The following is an 11301-nucleotide window of genomic DNA, read 5'->3' as shown; positions in this document are numbered from 1 at the left end:
TTTTTTTCTTTCTTTTTTTTTTTTTTGTTTTTTCTTTTTAAATTTTAATAATCCTTATATTTTATTGAACAGTTGTTCAGTGTACCAAATAATGAACTGCATGCTATAGATTCTGCTCAAACAGTATAGAGATATAGTCCTCCCATTCCACCCTCCTGCTTTCCCACCCCTTTTTGGCAGGCTGAAAACAGCCACTGTTTATTAACTGGTCAGATTAGAAAAATAATCATGGTGAATACCTTAGTTCATCCTTCTAAGTCTGTTGATCTGGTCTTCCCTGTTGCAAGCATCTCCACCTTCTATAAAATGGGTGGTCTTTTTCTTCATTCCACCACATGGAGGAGATAATTTGAAGAGCCACAGGAAATTATTTGCCTTTTTCAAGTGTTTTTCAACAGTATAGATCTCATGAATCAGATTCTCCATGCAGATGCTGTCAAATTTACCAAGAGATTGAGCAATCAAAGAGTTATCTGTCAAAGCAACTCGCTTCTTTGATTTTGCCATAACCATGCTTATAGTTCATTTACTGACTTCATGTTCAGAAATCTTCATGCAATATGTGGTTACACAATCCTCAGCATTTTACTTAAAGCCTTGTTGAACGTAATGAAGGTACCTTTGTCGTTGAAGATATGGCAAAGGCAAAGAAGCTGCAACACCTTTCAGACTTTTGGGCTCATTCCATTGATATCTCTGATCCTGATGACAAATGCCAGTTTGGATTCTGCAGGTACATAGAAGTTGCCAGCTTTTGCCATCCTGGCCATGTGAATCTCATTTCTGTATGTCTGCCTATGTTCCTTATAATAGTGCTTAGTTTTTTCATAGATAATAAGTTTCCTCCTTGTCTTTTTTAAAAAGAGAATTGTTTTATTTATTTATTTTTAATTTGACCAGAGAGAGACACAGAGAGCGAGGGAAAGTGAGAAAGCAAGCTGCCAGGTCCAAGACTTGAACCATGGCCAGCCATGTTCCAACTACCATGTGGAAGTCCAGTGTCCCAACTACCACATCACCTGCCGACCCCCCTCCTTGCCTTTTGAAGCATCTTTGGAGCAAACTTCTTTCTCAAGTGCTTGATCTACAGCTCTGCACAATTCCTTTACTTTCTCTTAAGGGTCTCTGGCACAGCAGAAACCTTTTTCTTGACGGTTTCCACTGCAGCCAGAACCTTCTTTTTCTTCTCTTCAACCTCCTCCATGGTTCCAGCTGGAAAAGAGAACTGCCCCTTTTTAAACCTGAGGGTGGGTATGCTTGCTGGAGACAGAGGAACAGAGAAAGAGAAAGGGAAGGAGAGAGAGAAAGCACCCTTAGTGGGGCATAGTCATACTGCAGTACCTTTTCCATTTCTACATCCTATTGTGACTTGGGTCATACATGCACACGCGCCTGATTTATTTTTTTTTGGAGAGGTTTTTGCTATAGGGCACATGCACTGGCCGGAAAGACAGAGACAGAAGGTGAGAAATCATCCCCCAGGGGGATGGTCACGCCGCGGTGCCTTCTCCATTCTCCTCTTGGGATCTTGGGCACACACGCACATGCGCCCAACATGATTTTAAGCCATCGAGTTTGAGACTTGAACCGTGGTCAACTACATGGGAGTCCAGCGACATAGCCATTATGCCAACTGCTGGTCCCACCTGGTATGTTTTTTAAGTCATCAGAGCTGGAATTCAGACTTGCAGTTGGCCATGTGGGATCTGGCTCCCTTAACAACCATGACCTGGTCTTGACTGTTTCTCTTTTTCTTTTCTTTTTCTTTTCTTTCTTTCTTTCTTTCTTTCTTTCTTTTTTTTTTTTTTTTTTTTGGGTTCGTTTTTTTCCCCTATAGGGCTCGTGCATTCGCCAGAAAGAGACAGAAAGTGAGAAATCTCCCCTCCAGGGGGATGGCTACCCTGCAGTCCCTTCCCCTTCATTCTCCTCTTTGGGATCTTGGTCATGCACGCACATGTGCCCGGCATGAGTTCAAGCCACCAGGTCCGGGACTCAAACCACAGTCGACTATATGGGTGTCCAATGATATGGTCATTATGCCACCTGCTAGTCCCTTGACTATTTCTTTTAAAAATAATTTAAATAAATTATTTGTTTAATTTTATCTATTCTATTTTTTCATTTGTCTAGAGAGAGACAGGGAAAGTAAGAAAGCAAGCTGCCAGGTCTGGGACTCATACCACAGTTGCCCATGTGAGAGTCCAGCATCCCAACTGCTATGCCACCTGCCTGCCCCAAAACTTAATTTTTTTTTTTTGAGAGGTTTTTCGCTATAGGGCGCGTGCGCTCTCCAGACAGACAGAGAGACAGAGAGACAGAAAGCGAGAAATCACCCCCCAGAGGGGATGGTCACGCCGCAATCCCTTCTCCTCCATTCTCCTCTCGGGATCTTGGGCACGCACACATGCGCGGCCAGCATGAGTTTTAAGCCACCGGGTCCGGGATGCGAACCGCAGTCGACCACGTGGGAATCCAGCGACATAGCCATTACGCTAACTGCTGGTTCCCCAAAACTTAATGTTTTAGAGCAGTTTTAGGTTCACACAAAAACTTAGAGGATGTTACAGAGGTTTCCCCATATACCTCTGCCTCACACATACATAATGTGCCCGTTCTCAACATCCCCTACCAGAATGGTACACTTGTTATAATTGATGAGCCTATATTGGACATATCATTATCACCCAAAATCTGTACTCTGTATTAAGATTTGCTGTTGGTGTATATTTTGTGAGTTTAAACAAATGTATAATGACATGTATCCACCATTTCACTGCCCTAAAATGCTGTGTTCCCTCTGTTCATTCCTCCTTCCCTCTAACCACTGGTAACCATTGACTTGTTTACCAACCAAGAGTTTTGCCTTTCTTAGAATATTATATAGTTAAGGGACTGGCAAGTGGCACGATGGGTAAGGGTGCTGGATTCCCACATGGCCAACCACGGTTCAAGTCTCAGACCTGGTGGCTTGCTTCCTCATTTTCCCTCTTTCACGCTCTCTCTCTCTGTATCTTTCTGATCAAATTTAAAAAAATAATTAAAATTAAATAATTCTTTAAAAAAAAGAATATTATATAGTTAAAATCATTCAGGATATAGCTTTTTTAGATTGACTTTTTTTTTTGGAGAGATTTTCACTGTAGGGCGCGTGCGCTCGCCAGACAGACAGAGAGAGACATAGAGACAGAAAGCGAGAAATCACCCCCCAGCGGGGATGGTCACGCCGCAATCCCTTCTCCTCCATTCTCCTCTCGGGATCTTGGGCACGCACGCACGTGCGCCCGGCATGAGTTTTAAGCCACCGGGTCCGGGACACGAACCGCGGTCAACTATGTGGGAGTCCAGCAACATAGCCATTACGCTAACTGCTGGTTCCCTAGATTGACTTTTTTTTTTAATTTTTTTTAATTTAAGGCTTTTTGCTATAGGATATGTGTGCTTGCTTAAGAGAGAAGCTAAGAGACACACAGAGAGAGACAGTGAAAAATCACTCCCAGGGAGGATGGCCATGCCACAATCCCTTCTCCTCCTGGGATTCTGGGCATGCATGTGTACATAGCTGGCATGATTTTCAAGCCTCTGGGTCTGGGACTCAAACCACTCTCAACCATGTAGGAGTCCATCACCTTAATGATCACATAACTTGACTTCTTTTCTTTAGTAATATGCATTAACATTTCCTCAGTGTCTTTTCATAGTTCAGTATCTCATTTCTTTTTAATGCAGAGTAATATTTCATTGTTTGGATGTAGTACAATTTATCCATTGACCTACTCAAGGACATCTTGATTGCTTCCAAGTTTTGGCTCTTACGAATAAAGCTTCTGTAACCACTTTTATACAGATTTTTTGTGTGGACATAAGCTCCTTTATTTTTTTTTAAATTTATTTTTAATTTTTTAAATAATATTTTTATAATTATTTATTTTATTTATTCATTCATTTATTTCTTAATTCGACCAGAGAGAGATGGAGGGTGAGAGTGAGTGAGAGAGGAAGTGAAAAAGCAAGCCACCAGGTTCAGGACTTGAACCCTGGTCAGCCATATGGGAGTGTCCAGCGCCTTAACCACCACACCACCTGTTGGTCCCTTCAGCTCCTTTAAGTAGATAGCGGAGAATATGATTGCTGGATCTTTGGTAAATTTTGTAAGAAACTGCCTTATTTCCACAGTGGATTCTCTATCAGTGAATGAGAAAGAGTTCCTTTTGTTCCACATCCTTACTAGCATTTGGTGTTTTCAGTGTCCTGGATTTTGGCTATTCTATTTAATAATTGTATAGTGATATCTCATTGTCCTTTTAATTTGCATTTTCCTGACACGATGTGGAACATCTTTACATATGCTTATTTGCCATCTGTGTATCTTTTTAGGTGAAGTGTTTGTTAGGGTCTTCGGCCCATTGTTTGATTGGGATATTTATTTTACTATTACTGAGTTTTACATCTATTTTGTATATTTTGAGAAACAATTCTTTATCAAATATTTCTTTTGCAAATATTGTCTTCCAGTCAGTGGCTTATTGATTTTTTAAGAACTATTTATTTAATTTTATTTATTCATTTATTTACTTTAATGTGACCAGAGAGAGACACAGAGAGAGAAAGGGAAAGTGAGAGAGCAAGCGACCAGGTCTAGGACTCGAACCGTGGTCTGCCATGTGGGAGTGCCCAGCGCCTTAACCACCACACCATCTGCTGATCCCAGTGGCTTGTTTTTTTCATTCTTTTGACTGCATCTTTTACAGAGCAGAAAAGTTTTTTTTTTTTTTTTTTTTAACATTTTTACCTTAGGGTGCATGAGTCCCCTCAAGTCCGAAACTTGAACTGTGGTTGGCCAGGACCAGCAGATGGCATAATGTTTACATCACTGGACTCCCACATAGACGACCGTGGTTCAAGTGTTGGACTTGGCAGCTTAAAACTCACACCAGGTGCATGTGTGTGTATGCTCAAAATCCCGAGAGGAAAATGGAGGAAAAGGGGTTGCCGTGTGGCGATCTCCCCAGTGGGGTGATTTCTCACTTCCTGTCTCTCTGTCTCTTTTGATCTCTGGCGAGCACATGCATACTATAACAAAAATCTCTCACAAACAGACTGTGATCTGCCATATGGGAGTCCAGCAACGTAACAGCTATGCCATCTGCTGACCTCAGAGCAGAAATTTTTCATTTTTATGAAGTCTAGCTTATTAATTCTTTCTCTTATGGATAATGCCTTTGGTGTCATATCTATAAAGTCATCCTGTGTATTTCCTAGGTATTATAGTTTCATATTTACATTTAGATCTGTGTGATCCATTTTGAGTTAAATACTGTGAAAAATGTAAGGTCTGTGTCTAGATTTTTTTTTTTCTTTTGCATGTGGATGTGTAGTTCCAGCACCATTGTTGAAAAACTATATCTTTTCACCACTGTATTTTGCCTTTGCTCTTTTTTCAAAGATCAGTTGACTACATTTATGTGGGTCTGTGTCTGGGCTCTCTTCTAGTCTATTGTTTGATCTTGTTCTTTTGCTAGTAACATACTCATTGGGCAAGTCATGACACATTTTTGCATAGAAAAATACAGCATGACTTTCCTAACAACTTAATATCTCGATTATTTGTTTTATTGCAAGTCTTTTTTTTCTTTTCTTTTTCTTTTTTTGGAGAGGTTTTTGCTATAGGGTGTGTGTGCTCGCCAGACAGACCGAGAGAGACAGAGAGATAGAAAGCTAGAAATCATCCCCCAGGGGAGATGGCCACGCCGCAATCCCTCTCCTCCATTGTCCTCTTGGGATCTAGGGCATGCACGCCCACATGCGCCCAGCATGAGTTTAAGCCACCGGGTCCGGGACTTGAACCGCAGTCAACTATGTGGGAGTCCAGCGACATAGCCATTACGCTAACTGCTGGTCCCTTTTATTGCAAGTCTTGATGTCAGGTAGTGTCAGTCTTCCAAATTTCTGCTTTTTCAGTATTGTTTGGCTACTCTGGATCTTTTGCCTTTCCATATTAACTTCAGATTTGCATTGTTGATACCCACACAATAGCTTGATAAGATTGGGATTCCATTGAGTCTATAGATCAAGTTAGGAAGAACTGATATCTTGGCAATATTGAGTCTTCCTATCCACAACTTGTAATATTGCTCAATTTATTTAGTCATTTGACTTTTTATCAGAGTTTTGTAGTTTTATTAATAAAGATCTTTATATTTTTTGATAGATTTATACCTATATATTTTTTTAGGGTTGCTAATATAAGTGGCAGTGTTTTTATTGGTTCGTTGGAAAAATCATGAAGCACTTTTGCATAGAAAAACATGTCATGACTTTTCTGATGACCTAATAACTTCAAAATCCACTTGTTCATTGCTGGTATAGAGGAAACTGACTTTTTTGGTTGTGTGTTTTTTGTTTAGAGAGATTTTTGCTATAGGGCAGGTAGGCTTGCTGGAGGGGCAGAGAGAGACAGAAAGCAAGAAATCACCCCTCAGGGGGATGGCCATACTACAGTCCCTTCTCCTCTTGGGATTTGGGGCATGCACATACACATGCTGGCTTGAGTTTTAAGTTGTTGGGTCTAGGACCCGAACTGCAGCTGACTACATGGGAGTCCAGAGACATAACCATTATGCCATCTGCTGGTCCTGGAAACTGACTTTTAATAAATTTTTAAAAATTGTGGTAAAATACACAGAACATAAAACTTATCATCTTAATTCTTTTATTTTTTTAAATTTTTTTATTTCTTATTTTGTAATGAATTAATTTACATTTATTAACTGAGCATTGTCACAGCATACAAAATGTAATTTCCCATCCAGAAGATGCTGCATAGTAGCTTAATCATACATGTAATCATCAATAATTTTCCATTTCCAGTTATATACACACACACACACACACACACACACACACACATATGTGTGTGTGTGTATATTTTCCCCCTATTTCTCACCCTCTGTCATTTGCCATGCTCCTCCCACACTATCTCAGATGTCCACAGTTGTTTTCCATTCCTTTTTTCTCCCACATTTTATTTATTCACAAAATTTCTTAAATAATCTAACTACTTTCAATAGTAAGCTCTGCTGATAGATACATATCTATGAATACATGTCTGACTTAAGGCATGAATCTCTGAGTAGAATGAACATACTATAAGGTTTCACCTAGCCAATGCTGTATAGTTTACTATGGTCATTAATTATGTATTTTTTACTATAATTTTCAATTTAAAGAAAAGCAGATTTAACTTTAATAAATCAAAGAAATGCTAAGGAAATATGCTTAAAACTTAAAGCCAGGAAACAGTTGAGATTCTGTTCAAATAGTAGGTACATGAACCTATCAGCAGCTCAAGACAGGACAAAAATCCTTAAAATTGGAAAACAAAGCCTAGAAAAAAATCAGTATTTTAGTCAAAAGTCATAAAATTCTGGGACCAGCAGTTAGTGTAATGGCTATGTCGCTGGACTCCCATGTAGTTGACTGCGGTTTGAGTCCCGCACCCAGACTCATGCTGGGTACGTGTGCGTGCGTGCCCAAGATCTCCAGAGGAGAATGGAGGAGAAGGGGTTGCTGCATGGCCATCCCCCCGAGGGGTGATTTCTCGCTTTCTGTCTTTCTGTCTCTGTCTTTCTGGCAAGTGCACATGCTTTATAGCGAAAAACCTCTCCGAAAAAAGTCATAAAATTCTATTTCACCAGTTTAGTCTCATGTACTTTATCTTTTGTTGTGATTCACTTTTCACAATTAAATTCTGGGATATAATATTCAACTCCAGACTTGTCCCCACGATTAAATTGGCTATTTTCTTAGTTTTTGAAGTCTTAATTCTGTGTGGCTGTATTTAATTTTCTTAGTATAGCACTCCCTGCAGAATTTCTTGGAGATCTGATCTGGTGTTGGTAAATTCTTTCAGATTTTGTTTATCTGAGAATGTTCTTGTCTTTTCTTCTCATATGAAGGATAATCTTGCTGGGTATAGTATCCGTGGTTACAATTGCTTTTCCCTTAACACTTTGAATATATTTTCCCATTCTTTCCTCACTCACATTGTTTCTGATGAGAGATCCGCTGTCAGCCTGATGGGATATCCTTTGTAGGTAACTTGCCATTTCTCTCTTGCCAATCTTAGTATCTTATCTTTGTGGTTTTGTTCAATCTGGCTATAATGTGTCTTGGAGATCATCTTGGGTCAATTCTTTTTGGGGTCCTTTGTATTTTGGGGGATTGGATCTTTGAATGCTTCTCAGGTTTGGAAAGTTTTCTTCCAGGATTTCATAGAATAAATTGTCAGTGCCCTTATGGGTCTCTTCTCCTTCTGGGATGCCAGTTATCTGGATGTTTGGATGTTTGATGGTATCTAGTATTTCTCATATAAATAGTCTCATGTTTTTGGACAATTTTCTCAGTCTTCATGGTGAATTTTTCTAGGCCAGTAATTCTGTCTTCTACAAATGAGATTTGATTTTCAGTGAGAGCTAGTCTGCTTTGAATACTTTCAAGGGAGGTTTTGACTTCCTGTATTATAGTCTTCATCTCTAACAGGTCCATTAGATTCTTTTGTAAAGTTTGTAATTCTTCTTTTAGATCTTGCAAGAATTTCCTCATCTCCTGAAGCTCGTCAGCTTCTTTCCCCCTGCTTCTTTGGCAGTTCGTTGTCTTTCTTCTCTTCCATCTCTGTGAGCTGTCACCATGAAAATCCTAAATTCTTTATCAGACATTTCCAGGAATTTCATCATACTGTCTGAGAATGAAGAGGACTTATTTTTCCTTGGAGGAGAGGTATTTTCTTGTTGTTCCAATTTCTCCCCACCCTTGTGAAAACTTATTTGTTGCTTTTTTGATCAGTAGCCCTTTTAGTAGGTGTAAGGTGGTATCTTAATAGTTCTGGTTTACATTACTGTGATGGCTAATGTTGTTGTGCATATTTTCATATGCTTATACGTCAGTTGTATATCTTCTTTGGAGAATTATCTAAGTCTTTTGCCCATTTTTAGATGAGATTTTTGTTGTGTTGTTGTGAAGGTTTAGACACATATATAAGAGTACTTTAAAAAAAGTTCATGATGAGAACCAGCAGTTAGCGTAATGGCTATGTCACTGGACTTCCACGTAGTCGACCGCGGTTCGCATCCCGGACCTGGTGGCTTAAAACTCACACCGGGCGTGTGTGCGTGCGTGCCCAAGATCCCGAGAGGAGAATGGAGGAGAAGGGATTGCGGCGTGACCATCCCCCCAGGGGGTGATTTCTCTCTTTCTGTCTCTGTCTCTCTCTGTCTGTCCAGCGAGCGCACGCGCCCTTTAGCGAAGATCTCGCCAAAAAAAAAAAAAAAAGTTCATGATCCCAGGCCAACATGCCTGTGGTTAAGGGAGCTAGACTCCCACATGGCTGACCTTGGTTCGAGTCCCGGGCCTGGCAGCTAGCTTTCTCACTTTACATCTCTCTCTCTCCCACTCACTCTGTCTCTCTCTGATCAAATTAAAATAAACAAAGTTAAATTTTAAAAAATTCTTAAAAAAAAAGTTCATGGGAAAATGTAGTTAAAGTATAAGTTCATTTTGGTGCAAAAATTTTGAAATCCATGCATAGTTTTTCATAATATGTATTTTACATGAACTTTTACACACACACACATGCATATACATACTTAAGAGGTCTTCACAAAGTTTATGGAAAATGAGTGTTATGAAAAAACTATGCATGGATTTCAATTTTTTTTTTCATCATAATAAACTCATACTAACTTGTTATAACATGTCTGAACAGGATCTAGTTTGGGCCACTAAGAAGGATATTTCATCAGTTTGAAAAGAGCCTCTCTCAGAGCAAGATGAATTCTGCTAAAATTGAAGCAAGAACAAACATCAAATTTATGGTGAAGCTTGGGTGGAAGAATGGTGAAATCATTGATGCTTTACAAAAAGTTTATGGGGACAGTGCCCCAAAGAAATCAGCAGTTTACAAATGGGTAACTCGTTTTAAGAAGGGGCGAGATGATGTTGAAGATGATGTCCGCAGTGGTAGACCATCCACATCAATTTGTGAGGAAAAAATTAATCTTGTTCGTGCCCTAATTGAAGAGGACCAACGATTAACAGCAGAAACAATAGCCAACACCATAGACATCTCAACTGGTTCAGCGTACACAATTCTGACAGAGAAATTAAAGTTGAGAAAATTTTCTGCTCGATGGGTGCCAAAACTGTTATGTCCAGGTCAACTACAGCCAAAAGAAGAGCCTTCAATGGAAATTTTAAACAAGTGGGATCAAGATCCTGGAGCATTTCTTTGAAGAATTGTAATGGGAGATAACACATGGCCTTAGCACTGTGATCTTGAAGACAAAGCACAATCAAAGCATTGGCTACCACGAAGTGGAAGTGGCCCACTGAAAGTAAAAGCAGACACGTCAAGAGCAAAGATCATGGCAAGTTGTTTGGGATACTTAAAGCATTTTGCTTGTTGATTTTCTGGAGGGCCAAAGGATAATAACATCTTATTATGAGAGTGTTTTGAGAAAGTTAGCCAAAGCTTTAGAAGAAAACACTTAGGAAAGCTTCACCAGAGTCCTTCTTCATCACAATGATATTCTTGTTCATTCTTCTAATCAAAGAAGGGCAATTTTCTAGTTTTGGTGAAAAATTATGAGGCATCTACCTTGCTTTGGTTCCTTCTGGCTTCTTTTTGTTTCTTAATCTTAAAAAATTTTTAAAGGGCACCCATTTTTTCTTCAGTTACTAATATAAAAAAAAAAAACTGCTTTGACATTATTAAATTTCCAAGACCTTAATTTAGGAATGGACTAAACAGCTGGTATTGATCCTTATGAAAGTATCTTGAACTTGATGAAGCTTATGAGAAATAAAATTTATATTTTTTATTTTTACCTTTTTTTTTCTTTTATTATTATTTTTTTATTGCTAGCGGGCATGTGTGCTCACCAAAGAGAGAATCTTCCATGGGGTGTGGTCATGCTGTAATCCTTTATCCTCCATTTCTTCATTAGCATTTTGGCCATGTATGCACACATGCCTGGTGTGTTTTGGGGGTTTGAACTGCAGTTGGTCATGTGGTATCTGGCTGTCTATGCGCAACACTTAACGGTTGTACTATAGGATTGGCCCTTTTATTTTTATCTTTTAATGTTATCTTTCCACAAACTTTCTGAAATCTCCTTGTATTTTGAAAACATTTTCTCATGGTTTTTGGCTTGCCATTTTATTTAATTACAAATATCTCTGGAGAATAAAAGTTTTTAATTTTGACGGCATATAATTTGATAAGTTTCTTCTATAGTTCATGTTTTT

The 11301-nt window shown here is 39.1% G+C and overlaps 1 long non-coding RNA gene across 3 annotated transcripts in view; it reads left to right on the top strand.

Annotated features, from left to right (window-relative positions):
- Nucleotides 1-10914, top strand: part of LOC114004438 (uncharacterized) — a 14644-nt gene extending 3730 nt beyond the window's left edge. For all 3 annotated transcript variants that reach the window (XR_333851.3, XR_003548587.1, XR_003548588.1), the window contains exon 4: nucleotides 9761-10914. This is a non-coding gene — a long non-coding RNA (uncharacterized LOC114004438). The remainder of the gene's footprint in view (nucleotides 1-9760) is intronic.
- The last annotated feature ends 387 nt before the right edge of the window (nucleotides 10915-11301 follow it).

Source organism: Tupaia chinensis, unplaced genomic scaffold (assembly GCF_000334495.1).
Source record: "Tupaia chinensis unplaced genomic scaffold, TupChi_1.0 Scaffold000101_1, whole genome shotgun sequence".
In the NCBI taxonomy this organism is placed as follows: Eukaryota; Metazoa; Chordata; class Mammalia; order Scandentia; family Tupaiidae; genus Tupaia; species Tupaia belangeri.
This window is presented reverse-complemented; position numbering and strand designations above follow the sequence as displayed.